This window comes from Protopterus annectens, chromosome 6.part1 (assembly GCF_019279795.1).
Source record: "Protopterus annectens isolate FY-2018-M chromosome 6.part1, PAN1.0, whole genome shotgun sequence".
Classification (NCBI taxonomy): Eukaryota; Metazoa; Chordata; order Ceratodontiformes; family Protopteridae; genus Protopterus; species Protopterus annectens.
In genome coordinates, this window is record NC_056738.1 from 255,947,089 (window position 1) to 255,962,832 (window position 15,744).

The following is a 15,744-nucleotide window of genomic DNA, read 5'->3' on the forward strand; positions in this document are numbered from 1 at the left end:
ATGAATATGGATTTTCCTAATTTATTCCTGAACCCTCAGAATCAAGCCCAGTCACTAGAAACAGTCAATTCTTGTTTGTGTTTCCCCGAATTTACCTTTCAGATTCAACATTCCTATGATTTAAAGTCCCATATTTCATAAACAGTTTATTATTATTGGAGACTTTTTTGTTGAAATACTGTATAACAAAGGCAAATTAATCTCCTATAGAGCCTTTATACATGGTGCACAAATCTATTTGTGAGACAAACTGAAACAGACTGGTTTGATGTCACTACATAAGCAGACTGTAATACTGTTGTACAGAACTTACTTAATACTATATTTCTATTCTAGTATAGACTTTATTCAAACAAAGAAAAAGAGTCAATGGAAAGTTGGGTCATTTGATTGCCCTTGAACTAAAATACACTTGCTACCTAGAAACTAGTCTGGATGAAATACAAATGATTTAATTTGTAAGTTGACTTCAATCAGTATGGAACTCAATGGTATCTTTCAAAGGGCTTCCCAACAATACCAATATTTCTATCTTAAAGCAGCACCAAACTTTTTACTGAGGAACCTTAGGGGATTCTAAAAGGGATTAAATATTTTAATCAGAAAATGATAAATGCGTGTTTCAACATTCTATAGGAAAGCGGAAAGAAATCCATCTCAACGAACGCTCGAGCGCGATGTTCCACACACGAAACAACAGGCTATCAGCTCATAATTCCACAACGCTAATCTACACAGAATAATGTCACAAAGGAAACATCCGTACTCCATCTAAGCCATTCACTGTATTCAACAAAACACGTACATCAAACACACCCACAATCAAACTCCAAAGTGAACATCACAGATCCACAGCCTCATTAAACCTATTTCAAGCCCATCAAAGGCACCACAATCCAAATCAAGGAAATGTGCATGTCGAGATCCGAAAAACTCTACAATTCAAGCAGATCCAACAAATACACCCCACCATAAGAAAAGAACAGAGTTCCAATTCATACATTTCACCAATAAAGAAATGAAGTACTATTCAAAATAGATGGAAACATATCGCTCTCGTTTTCAAATATGGCTCGAGCATGATGTTTCATGTGCGAAGCAGTAAACTGTCAGCTTAGAATGCCGAGACGCTAATCCATATAAAAAAGCATATACAGGGAAAAAAAAACGTGTACTTAGTTTAAACCATGTAAAACATTAAAACATATTAAAGTAATACAAACAAGAGTACACACTGCTACACATGGTAAAAATCAAACATTGAGAGTGAATATTGCAGGCTTGTTATCATATTATACACAATTTAACCCTAGTTAAAGATGCCAAGAACCAAAGCAAGAACAGTACATGTGAGCATAACTTGGCAGACTTTACTTCCCAAGCATACTTAACAATTATACCTAGTTGAGAAAGAATTATTATATTTTACTAATAAAATAAATGAAGGAATAATCACAAATAAAACAGATTGATGATACATACTTTTTAAAATATTTATGAGCACCTTATCATTTAGTTTGATCTTTGAGAGAACTAGACAGTCAAGCATTTTTGAAGCCAGTCTTCAACTTCTTCATTTTTACATCCATCCAATTATTTTTCTCGAAAGATCTTTTAAGTGTTGTAGATGGTGACCATTCTATACCTTCTGGAATTGTAATAATGTTTTTATTTTGAATGAATGAAACAGCTTCTTCAGTATTATTAAAGGATCTCATTTCATTCTGATGAAAGATTTTGATTTTAGCCAGATAAACAAGTTGAGCTTTGATTTTATTTTGCTTTAGCAGTTTTACCAATGGCCAAGATCTCTTTCTCATTTCCAGGACTCTCATGGAATAATCACTGTCAAATCTTATTTGGTTACCTTTAAATGACAAGGGGCTTTTCCTCCATGCTGTTTTTAGTATTAGTTCTTTGTCTAAGAAGGATAGAAACTTCACAACTATAGATCTTGGGGCAGCTTTTGGAGAAGAAGGAATAGGTTTCCCAATGGCTCTGTGTGCTCTTTCAAGTCCATAGGACAAACTTTCTTTTAGGTTCAAAAAATCAGGCAGCCAGGAGTTTAAAAAGGAAATGATGTCTTCTCCTTATGTTTTTTCAGGAAGACCAAAGATTCTAATATTTGTTCTCCTCTCTCCATTTTCAACATCATCCACTCTATTTATCAGCCAGTTATTTTGTTGCAAGATAAATTCACAGTGAGATTCATCTTCTTTAAGTCTTCTGTCTATATAATTGAGTGAAGTTTCAGTGTTCAGAATTTTAGACTGTTGCTGCTGAAGAATCTCCTTCAAAACACCAGTTTGTTGTTGACAGTTTATTTTTAAGTTTTCAAGATTGTCAGTGAATCTATCCATCTTTAAGGACAATTCCTGGAGAGTAACAGATATAGACTGAATTTCTTTTTTTAGTGAGGAATCAGAATGTGAGGATTTTGAGTTGCTCATCTCTGTTCAAATGAATAATTATCAAATGTGACAGGAAAATCTTTAAGAAAATGCACCAAAGTTATACATCCAGTAGATTACAGATTCTAAAACAGATTGTTCAACTTTTAGTGAGTAAATGATAGAATTTAATTAAAAATTTTCCCTGTTTTCTAGTAACTGATGTGGATCTCAAGAAAAAAACTGTTACCAGTTGGCCATCTAGGCTCCGCCCCCCTCGTAAACAACCTCTTTTGAATAACAACTACAATATGTTGTAGCCTTTAGTCCATGTTATCCATAAGAACCACCCCTCTCCCCTTGTCAGGTTTCATCACTCTCAGATTTTCTTTATTAGCCAATTCTGTTAACACCTTTCTTTCTTCTATGGTTAGGTTGTTCCTAAACCGTCTATGTTTGTTAAACTCCTTTCTTAACTCATGGGAACAAGTGTCTCAAAATTGAGTAGTTCCTGATTCAAAGGGGGGTTAAATGCACTCCTTCTAACCAATACATTGTTATCATCTTTGACCAACTAGGGGAGTGTTGTGATATAAATGTTGGACAAGACACCATGCACAATATTGTGGTTACTAAGGGTAATTTCCACATTTACAATTATATGGATTTGAATGTTGATGATAACTTTTTTTTTCTCTTTTTAAAAAAGGCTTTACTTTTGTGCTGACAAAGAGAGGATATGTAGCCAGTACGATCTTAGATATAAAATTGTTTGCGAGGAAATTAAATCTGGAACGTTTGCACCACAACCAGCCATTAGTTCAGCATACCAATGTATTGGTTAGAAGGAGTATATTTAACCCCCCTTTGAACCAGGAACTACTCACTTTTGAGACATGTGTTACCATTGAGTTAAGAAAGGAGTTTAACAAACATAGACGGTTTAGGAACAACCTAACAATAGAAGAAAGAAAGTTGTTAACAGAATTGGCTAATAAAGCAAATCTGAGAGTGATGAAACCTGACAAGGGAGAGGGGTGGTTCTTATGGATAACATGGACTATGTTACTAAAATATCAGAGATCCTGAACACAGACAATAGGTATGGTGTGGTATCCAGGAACAAATTGAATATAGCTTACAGGAAGATTGATTTGATCCTAGATGACAATTTAACCCAGGGCTTGATAAATGAACTACTTTATCACTTCCTAAAGGGCAACACTCCCTTTATACCAAGTATGTTTGGAATCCCTAAGGTCCACAAAGATGTGGGTAACTCCTCTCTTAGACCCATTGTCACCTCAGAAGGCTCAAAACCCCAGCCTTTAGCCATATTCATGGACAGAAAATTAAAACCTTACTAACAAAAATACCCACATATTCTTATAGATTATTGGGACTTTACAAAAAATGGGAAGTTTAGACTTTGAAGCTGATCTTATATTTGTGACTGTGGATGTCAAAGGTTTATTTTCTGTTATTCCACACAGTAAAGGCCTAGAATGGTTTGAACACATGTTAATAGAGTTTGGATTTTTTTCTGCTGATGATTTTAGGCTGGTACTAGAAAACATGGAACTACTGCTTAAAATATTTTTTTGATTTTCCAAGGGGAGTTATATCATCAATTGGATGGAGTTGCCATGGGACTTCCTGTGCCCCCATATTTGCCAACATTGTTATGTTGTATTGGAAAATTCATTATGTGTTTGGTTCTATTTACAAAGACTATATTTCTAGGTACTTTCACTTTTTGGATGATATTTTTATTTTGTGGAAGGGACCTTTTGAGATTATTCCCTCTTTCCCTCTTTTATTGAATTTTTTAACTCCACTACAGAATTTCTAACATTTACCCACAAGATAGGATTGAATGAAATCCATTATTTGGATGTTTGTGTCAGAAAAGATTTGGAAAATAAAAAAATTATACATAAGGTTTATAGGAAAAAATGCTTTTCAAACTTGTATCTGCAATATCAGAGTAACCACCCTAGTTTTCAGAAAAGAAATATTGTTAAGAGACAAATGGCCATTGCCAGGATAACCACTGAAAGGAATGACTTTTTTCAAGAGCTGGACTATGTTCACTCCCTTTTTTTAGAAAGAGGGCATCCAGATGAACTTATTAGGCCTATTAAGGAGCAAGTTTTACAAGGATGGTGTGTGTGTGTGTGTGTGTGTGTGTGTGTGTGTGTGTATATATATATATATATATATATATATATATATATATATATATATATATATATATATATATATATATATATATATATATACACCCCCTACTCTATGGTGAACCTTTAATGAAAAAAACAGGGTTCCACATCCAGTACATTATCTGTTACACCATGCCTAGTAATTACTTATGACCAGGATACTTGGTGGATAAAGAAAACAATAAACAGAGTTTGGGATATGTTCCAAAGAATGCCTAGTAGGTTGGATACTTTTAACAAACATTTTAAATATAGTTTTAAGATAAATTTTAGCCTTAAGGAGTTATTGGAAAAGAAAAAGGTCATTACTGATTAATGGGACCACTGTAAAAATTGGGACATACAAGTGTGGAAGATGTTCCCAATGTACCTTTATGGCCAATTGCAAAATTTTAGAGGTTCCCAGTATACCCTTTAAGTTAAAGGCTACAACATATTGTAGTTGTTATTCAAAAGGGGTTGTTTGCCTGATATACTGTACACTCTGCTGGGCATATTACGTAGGCAAAACTGAACATAATTTGAGACGTGTCTATGAACATATGTATGACATTAGTAGAAAGAAAGAAATAAATGACCTGTTCTGACATTTTATGGGTTGTACCTAAGAAGATTTTAAATTTTGGGTACTGGAAAGGGTGGTTACCAGTGACAGAGTTGGGAATTGGGAGAACAGGTTGGAGTATAGGGGGATGATATTACAGTTAAGGTTGGATGCCTGTACTCCACCTGGTATGAACGATCATGTGTCACTCCTCCCTGCACTAAAGTTGATGGCATCCAAGTCCAAAAGGGCCAAAAATTAACTTGTTTGTAATAATAACAATCAGATGATTGCATAGATTATTGTGGATTTTTTTATAACATTTATAGTTATATATTGTATAAGTACATTTTTTATGGCTATTTCCTATACAGTTATATTGCAACATGTAACTAACAATCATTATTTTATAATATTTGTTTTTACATATTGATTCTATTTATACTTGTCATATTTATATATACAAAGGTGTTTTTACAAATGTTTTTCATGAAATGTTTTTTAAGAATGGCCTTCTATAGTAGTACTTTTTCATGTGCTTTTTATGTGCTAAGCCTTTTTATTTCAATTTAATGTTTATTAATATGTTAATTCATTTATCACAAATTTGCTTAACATAGGTTTACTTATTCATTTATTAACCAGAGTGAGTCTATACATATTCGTTCAAAGATATGTTTTCTGTTATGGTTAATAGGGGACTACCATTATTTACATGAAATAGTGAATCAATTAAGTTACACCCAATTGGCAAGCGCTGTGCTGTTTATTAACCTGTGTTCTGATAAGTTTGTTGATTCTGATGAAGTGTCTTCTGTAAGATGATGAAAGCCCTTAATCCTGCAGTGTAACTCTGCTATGTTTTATCATGTGTTTGAGATTATTAAAGACTTATACTCAACATTTTTGAGCCAGTGTGGTTCCCTTTGCTACATTTATCATGTATTTATTGAGGAGGGACAGCTTTTATTGGAGATCTGCTTGCCAGGATCGTGTTTTCAGTCATTTATCCCAGTGTTTACATTTTTATCGGTTTTAATGCAGACAGTAAAACAATACTTGTATTGTGAAATGCAATCCACAAGTACAGTTAAAATACATCACTTTGTTCATAACAGCAGCCTACCTTTGCAGCAAGTCTTTTGTGAAAGTGGCAACATGTTTTCAAAGCAACTAGCAGCAAGGAGCAGTATCAAATTTTCTTGAGCCAGACAGTCTGCACTACTGTGATGCAAGTTCCTTACCTACACAATTACCTTTATATAGTACAGCTTTAGCCTTCTCAGTACTGTGACTATGCAACTGAGGTGTGAACTCATTAGCATTCATGAATTCCACAATGTGCATTAAGTTCAGGTGTAAACATGGTGTAAGGACCTACACAATTGAATCACATACCACACTTCAACAAGGATGATCACTGAGAAGTGTTACCTGCTAAGTGCTTGCAAGTATGAAAAATTAGTCTGACTGCAGATTCAATCAGTGTTTCACAGTCAGTCCTCTTTAATGTACACTTACTGAGGTAGTGCCAGGGAGAAGGTTTGTGAGCACCGTTGACTGACTTGGGAGAGCAACATTCCTAACATTTATATGAATTGTTTATGACAACAGTTTCTGTCTCTGAGTACAATTGTGGCTGCAATTCTAGGGAAGTAGATTACCCACTGAAACATGTATTAAGAGCAGGGCAAATCACATAGCAGTCTTGTTAGAGAAACATGGGTATGGAAATGATATTCACAAAATAAAGAGAAGAAAAGAGGTGCCATGTTCAATTTTTTTATGTTATATTATGTGAAGAAAGATTATCTTCTGTATTCCCAGTGTCACAGCCATTTACACATCTGAATGCAAATTACACAGGGCAAATGTTAGAAACTGGTTCTTCTACACCAGCAATACCAATTGATATAATGTCACTTCTTGAGTATTTGTAACCTCCTTTTTATCTTAACAGTACATACTGATAATAATCTCAACTGTAGCTTGTGAATGCACTGGCACCTTGAGGTTCTAATCCAGAAATGGTTGTGCTTGTGTGAACATAATGATTTTTAAGGAGCATATATTGAAATGCAACAAAGTTGATACATATCAGAACTATACATTTAACTACTTGTTTCATGTTTCCTCTATTTCAATATTTTTTTCTTTTCTCTTCATTGTTTGTGAAATTTGGCATTGCACATGGTTGCCTGTCAGCACTCTCTAGCATTAAACTACAGTTGACTTCCTAAGGCAAAAAGTGAAAGCTTTGATTTGAGCTGCCTACTGTTGCTCAAAAAAGCCTGGTGCCAGAGTGCAGCCATCAGCATTCTGAACAGTAGTAAGTGAATACAATTCCTCCAGTCAGGTGAGTATTTCTACAGCACAGTATGTACATGACATGAGTGCAAAGAAATAAGACGTGATGCAGGGTTCAAATTTCCAGTTTACATGACTGTTTTTGGCATTGGATTCAGAATAACTATTGGCAGCCAAAGTTGTATATGAAATGAACAGGTTAAAGAGTGTGATGCATGTTAAATATCTTACCTGTAGTCTATGTGAATGTATGTTACATAGCTGTTTTTGTTTTACACTTATCTGCTTTCATTAGTAATAATAATATGAGCTAGGGATTTTGTAAGACATTGTAATATATTATTTTTTACAGTGTACTAATATAAAAGAAATAACATGAGTAATGCAGATGTATGTGTCATATATGCTAGGGAAATTTTCCATATGTCACAATTTGTCATAATGACACTTACATAGCATATTTTAAACTGTGGTGGCATGAGTAATTGTATGTACTGTGACCATAATGACCTCCTATAATTGTGTGTGTCCCCTGTATGAGCAATTGCCATTTATCCTAAATGCTACTTGTGATGGTGCAAGCAGATATAAAAAAGATGACTGTATCATTCTAATATAACAATGTAATGTAACAGGAACAGGCAAGCAAAAACTGAGGGTGATGCTACTCAATGCTAGAAGTCTAAATCTCAAAATGCACTCACTCGAGGCACTCCTTAAAATGGAGAACATTGATATCTGTGCAGTGACTGAGACCTGGTTCAAGGCTCCAGAGAGCACCACTGCACTACCAGGCTATAACTCATACCACACTTTTCGGCCATGTAACCTGGACCAGAACACCAAAGGCGGAGGTGTGTCCATATTCATTAAGGATATCCACACCTTCAGGCTAGTTCCTCAGCATAATGCAGCCGAGGTTATCCAAGTGCAACTAACTCTGGGCAAAACTGCAATCCAAATTGTAGCTTGCTACAGATCACCCACCATGCCCCAGGATTCCCACTCCTCTTTTCTTGATGTACTGGAAAATATTAGGGTTCAACCAAACACCCTAATAATGGGCGATTTCAACTACCCCACCATTAACTGGGTAAACTACTCACGTACCACCTCCTTCACTCAACGCTTTCTGGAATTCATAAACTCCAATCCCGGGATCAACTTTTCCACACCCCCACCAGGGGCAACAATACCCTAGATCTAGTCATTATCAACATGAGTGACCGGTGTTCCACACCTGAAGTCAACGCTTCATTGGTCTGATCCGACTATAAGCTAATTACCCTAGATATCTACATCCTGCCCCCACCCCCAATTAAGGAAACCATGGTAAAAAATTTCTCCAAAGCCATCTTCATGCTTCTTAAGACAGAAGTGGTGAACTTCATGACACCCATGCAGACGGACAATACAGTTATGACTACTGAATCCTACACAATTGCACTTTTTAAGCACTTACATGAGTGCATGGATCCTGCTATCCCAAACAGAACCAAGATGCTATCCTCCAAAAAAAGGAAGCAAATCTGGTGGTCGCCTGCCATAAACAAACTGTACAACAGAAGGAAGAAACTGTTGCAAAAGAGAGTAAAATCCCATGAGTGGAGGAGCTCCCTGGTCAGCCTCAGTAAGAAGCTGCGATCCCTGATAAAATCCTCCAAAGCCAGTTACAAAAACAAAATTGCCACTGATTCTAAAGACAACCACAAAGTATTCTATAGCTATGTCAAGAATCTCAATGGCAACACTCAGATCTGCTCTAAGTTACAACACAATGGCACTAAATATATAGACCCAAATGATATTGCCAACATCTTGGCAGACAGTTTCAGTGCTACCTTTACCCCCCCCCTCACCCCCTAAAGAGCCCATCTCTATACCGGAAGAATGCAAAGTTCCTGTAATTATGGCTGCACAGGTAAAAACCACACTCTCCAAAGCCAAGAACACAGCATTCATGGAACCAGACAACATCCCAGGCTGCATTCTACATGAACTACAGAACGAACTGGCACCCCACCTAAGTACCATGTTCAGTCATAGCCTCACCTCAGGCTTTGTGCCTGCTGAATGGTGCACAGCAACGGTTATCCCACTCCACAAGGGGGGAGCTACTATGGACCCCGGAACTACCGCCCCATTAGCCTGACGAGCCTGGTCTGCAAGGCCATAGAACGTATCATCATGGAACTTATAAACAAAGACATTGGTAATCTCCAAACTATGGACCCCACCCAGTTCGGGTTTGTAAAAGGCAGATAATGTCTCCTAAACCTGATAGACTTCTTTGAAGCAGTCACCAAAGCCGTAGACAAGGGTAAGGTGTTTCACACAGCCTATCTTGATCTAGCCAAGGCTTTTGACACCATCCCCCACTCTGGAATTATAGATAAACTCACTAAACTAGGTATAAATCCCTATGTCACAAGATGGGTTGCCAACTGGCTCACTGACAGAACCCACACTGTGAAAGTAGCAGACTCCAAATCCAACTTCAGACCAGTTACAAGTGCAGTACCACAGGGTTCAGTCCTGGGTCCTCTCCTGTTTGGTATCTACTTTTCTGAAGTACAGACTAACACAGAAGGTCTTTGGATAATGAAGTTCGCAGATGACTTCAAACTAGGAGCCATAATCAAAACTCCTAATGATATGGACATCCTACAAAAGGGCCTCACTGAGACAGATGCCTGGTGTCAAAGCCATGGCCTCAAGCTCAAAGCCAAAAAGTGCATTGTCATTCCCTTTGGTAAAAACTCTGCACCCATGAACTACAACATAGGCGGTAGTATACTTAACACCGAAAGTGTGATAAGAGACCTTGGGACACAGGTGGACAGTAGTCTCTCCTTTGATAATCACATCACCACAGCAGTCAGGAAATCCTTCTACATGGCACACCTCATCACAAAATGTTTCTCATCCAGAAAAATAGAGGTCATTGTTCTCCTCTACTCATCACTCATTAGACCCATTATAGAGTACAATGCGCCTTTTGGTATGTATCTCACAAGACATCTACAACAACTGGAAAGGCCACAGAAATACCTCACAAAGAGGATTTCTGGCTTCAAACAGATGCCCTACGCAGACCGTCTCAAAAAAATCCAGCTTTACTCCGTCGCATATCGCCTACTCAGAGGTGATCTCTGCCTAACATACAAAGCTATGTCAAACCCAGAGCTGCTGGACGTGCTCCACTTAAAGAAATCCCAATCCCTCCGAGCTACGTGCTCTAGGGACCTAAACCTTGTCCCCACAATAAACAGAACATGCCAGAGGGATAGATTCCTGTCTCAGAGACTTCCCATACTCTGGAATAAACTACCTATCTATATCAAACAAAGCTCCTCATTAGCACTCTTCAAGAAAAATCTTGATGATTGGATGGGAAATAAGAAATTCACCCTGTGGATCACCTCTATGGCTCTGCTCGACAGTGGCACAGGAAAATAATTTTCTTGGGTGGCAAAAGACAGGGTACCATTTTGGCTGGGCTTGTTTAGGCCTCAGGGCCGATAGCCTAGTACCTACCTATGAACCTATGAACCTATATAACAGTTTGTTCTTTGCTACATGTATTAATTTGATGTTTTAATTTGGTCCAGTTTATTAATTTTTTTATAATTTCTTTTGCATTTGTGTTGCAGTCAGCATCAATGTTCAATTCTTAAGGAAAAATTAAAAAAAAAATAATTTGGGTTGCCTTCTGTAGTACAAACAATCCAGGTGCCTCTTCATGGCCATCAGCTCTCTGGATAAGAAATGCATCTGTCAGATAGTTTTCTCTATGGCACATGGTATAAGTGAAGTGACTTTAGAGAAATATGACCGTAAATGCAGGGTTCGAATATAGTTATCTAATAATTTTACAGAGGGGATGTGAATACATATTTACACACACACATGTTGTTAGAGCTGTGTGTTGTATAAAACTATTCTCAGTATTGCTAGCAGTATGCGGGTTGCTGTATGTCCACTTTCACATTATTTGGCATTAATTACAATTCTGATAATGTGTGCGAGAAATTAAATTTCTGATGTTGCAAGGAGATGTGAGAAGGATGAATGTGTCACTGAAAGACATTGCTTGCTCTGATTATTGTTGTGTACCCATCGATTGAATTAATTTTCCTGCCAGCTTTATTCTCTGTCATTTTTTTTTCTAATGCCTTTTCTATTTACACTTCTCTCATCAGTGTGTAAACACAGTACAAAGAAAAAAGTGAAAAATGTAACTTGGACCACCTCCTGTACCACAAACAAGCCTGTGCAGTGTGCAGCCATCGACACTTGGATAGTACTCAGTGAATAATTTCCAGCTGATAAGTAACTTCCACTTGGCACAAGGTGAAAGTGCAGTGGTCTTAAAGAAAGAATGAAGGCAGCTGATGCAGAGTTCAAATCCAATTCATTGGTACTTGAACAGAGGGAGTCAGAAAGCTATTTGTCTCAAAAATTTGATTAGGAATGTCATGGTAAATGTACAAGTATCATAACTATGTTTTTTTGAAAGAAATGTATCATTACTACTTGTTATAGAAGCCAGATATAATGTGTGTACATTATGTTAAACATGATGATGATATCTGATACAGAATGAACATGCATAGGTATGATGTGCACTTTTTTGTTATAGTTATTGAGTTCTCACATGTCATAAGTATGTGTTTATGACAGTATCTGTTATGAAATATGTATGTATCCTAACCCACCATGTCTAACTCAGGTCATACAACTGTATGCATCTGACATGTATTTACAAACACAAAAACAGCCTTTTATATAGAAATGCAGTTCCATGACTGAGTTATAGACATACAAACATTTCTTAAGTATCTTTACATCGTCTTAAATTAGTATACCTTTAATTACCACATTAACAAATAAGTTCTCTTGTGGCAGTGACAGTTAATGAGCAAAGTTTAACATTTTATCCGTTTTTTCTCTTGGGTTTGATTTCCAGATGATACTACTCAGTCTTACTAGTGTCTAACTCCCAACATGCCAATGTGTCACAAGTCATACCATTTTTCCTCCAAAGAACCATGATTATACCCAACAATGTAAAGCATGTCAGTGTTAACATAGGAACTTGTTTCATTGTTTTGAGCATGGCAAATAGCCAAATCTCACTGCTACTTTTATCACCTTCAGTGCTACTTGATGTGCTCAGTCCCAATGTGTCTAGCAAGCCATTGCTGTGCTTCCAAGTGCACAAGTGCAGTTGTCAACGCCATATTTCTTTGTACTCAAGCCGTTGCACATGTGATCTGAATTGGGCACCAATTCTGACCCATATTTTTAGCTTGACTGCTGCAGAAATGGATGGTGAAAGTAAGGATAGCATTCCATTTAGAGTGCAAAGGAGAGGTGTTGAGGAGTCCAGGATTTTTGTGGCACTTCTCATGCAGTACTACACCCGGAGGCTACTGCAGGGGGATTATACCAGGTCTCAGTATAAGGATGAGACTTAGAATAGCTTGGCAAAGTCTGTCTCCAGGCATTGCATACACTGTGGGTCAATGTCATCATCATTACTGTGACATGAAAGGGCACAAGTAGGACCTATGGAGCCAATGGCAGGATACATTTAAGACTGCAAATGCCATCCAGTTGTGTAGGTATACTGACACATAACCTGTCTATGATATGGCATTACTCAGCCAGCCAAAAAAGTATTCATTATGCTTTTATATATATATATATATATATATATATATATATATATATATATATATATAAAGAGAGAGAGAGAGAGAGGGATATTTTGTCTTTTTCTATTGCACAGTGGCAGCAGAGATTGCAAAAATCCATGAGGTACATCAGGAATTACTAATTCACATCAGACAGGCACCAGTTAAGTATGCATTATGTCTGAATGCACAGCACAGACGTATGCTCAGTCACAGTAAATCATCTTCAGCAGGCGAACCTTAAATTTTATATCAAGTCTACATGTCTGCTCCAACAGCTCTTATTTATTGCATCAGGCAATGAGTACATCAAACTAGTTGTGTGTGGAATCAATACCCAAAAAATAGATTTTCAATTTTCTACAAGTTAGTATTTATAAGATATGTTAACTTCAATACTGCATGCCATTAACAATTCAATATTTGAAAATCCAATTACTACTTTAGAAAGCAGACATCTGATATGGCACAGTGAAATACATGATTCTGTTAATCATATCATACCATTTTAATTGATTGATTTTATGACACATTAATGCCTTTCTATCATATCTGCATGTGGCCAAGGTGTGCATATGCGCTTTTCATATTATTTTATGTATTGAAATAATTAAGTAATGTGACATGCCATTGATCTAATTCTTTCTTTTGTGTCTCCCTCATACTATCTATCCTTTTTTCATATATTTTTAATACATTATTGCTGAAAACAAAATGACCATCGGTGGAGACAGGTAGACAGACCACTGGGATATGGCCTAGCATACCTCCACAGGTGGCTGTTGAGACACCATCACAGGTAGCACATGCACCCAGCACATCTGTGTCACAAACTGTGAGATTTGCCTTAACAACTCCTGCCCTACCTGCTCCACCTGCATCAGGTAGCTCTGCCTTGGCTGCTGGTGCAGTGGTACCCTCTGGGAACAGTAGTAGTTGAGGTGGTGGTTTTGTAACCCATCAGGGCTGACAGGGCTGGTGGAAGACATTATGAAGAGGGAACTCAGTGCCCAAATTGGCAGGGTTGAAAAGGTCCTACAGCATATTGTCAAAATGATGCCATGTCTGGCATTGATTCAGACAACTGACACATGAAACAACATGATGGCAGTTCTGAAGTTGAGGACTAGATTCTCACTGCTGTCATGATGGACATGGATGTGCCTCTGAGGTCCCCTACCAATCCCCAATCATGGTGTCTCCCAACCCATTGTGTCCATCACCATCCATGCCTACCTTTTGCCTAATCTACCCAAGCTACCTGACCTTCTGATTCCTAATCACCTTACCCAACATTCCTCTCTCTCCAAAATAAAAAAAAGCCTCCTATGCAGCTCTCCCCTTCACCTATGTGTCATCTTGATACAGCTAATTTGACCCAACTAGCTATACAAAATTATTCTGTTATCATCACCTTTCCCTGGTCGGGTGACTCTCCAAAAGTCATGAAATTCTTTGTAAAATTCTATATTTATGTTCTGAAGAAGTTGATAGCTATGGTGCGGTCCCAATACCCTCCTACAAATTATTGTAGTCTTCACCCTTTGTCCTCTCCTCTACCTGCAACCCTTATTTTCACCACTGTCCTATCAACCCCTTTTTCACACATTTAATCTGGTGAAAAAATGGAATCCTACTCAACTCAAATCCAGAAATGGACTATCTAAAAGCCTTCACTTGTTGTCCTCAACATTTGCTCTGAGGTTGGCATTGCACACCAATGCTGAGTGATGGTGAAAGCCGTTTATCTTCCTATGGCAAAAGCTGAAGTTATCGATTTTAACTACAGTAGTATGGTCACTTTCATGCGAATGTGCTTAAATCTGTTGCACTATGGGAATACAGAGTAAAGGAAGACAAAAAGCACTACTGTGAAACATTTACTGTAACAGTTCTTCAGCAGCTGGATATAATATATAATAAGTTCCTATGCGACATGATGAGATAATGCGATAATACCTTTCTCTGTAGATGAATTTTTTTGCATAGTGTCATGGATTTGATTATAGCTCAAGGTCAAATTATTATTTCATGACATTTAATATTCCTATCATACGGTTAACTGCAAATGTCTGTATTTACTGCATTTATATTTTATTAATGTACCATTTGAATAGTGCAGCAAGAAAGTATTTGCAAAAGCATTCCATCCCCAACAGGAGGACTTAGTAAGATACCCTTATCCTGTTTATGCCTTAATAGTGGTTGCATTCTCCTAACTCTTTATGCTCCATATAGCAAACACTTTATCATACACAGCACGTCAGATTAATAATGAAGAAGTAATTAAGAGTAGCACATCATACAGATGGTCCTTCATGACCTTGAAAAATTACTTTTGCTGTTTCTTTCTCCATCTCTCATCTCTGTTGAACCCTTTTACTTCAGTAAGTTGTCAGTTCCACTATTGTGCAATTTAAAGTTTGCAAAGTTGGGGTTCCTTTGTGGCCTGATGAGATAGTGGTCAGATCTGCAGGCAGATGGTTGCATACTGTCAAGGGTTCTAATCCAGGTATTTGCTAAGTATTGCAGACTGTTTTTAATAAACCATTTTATGTGTAGCTATTGCCTACATACTGTTA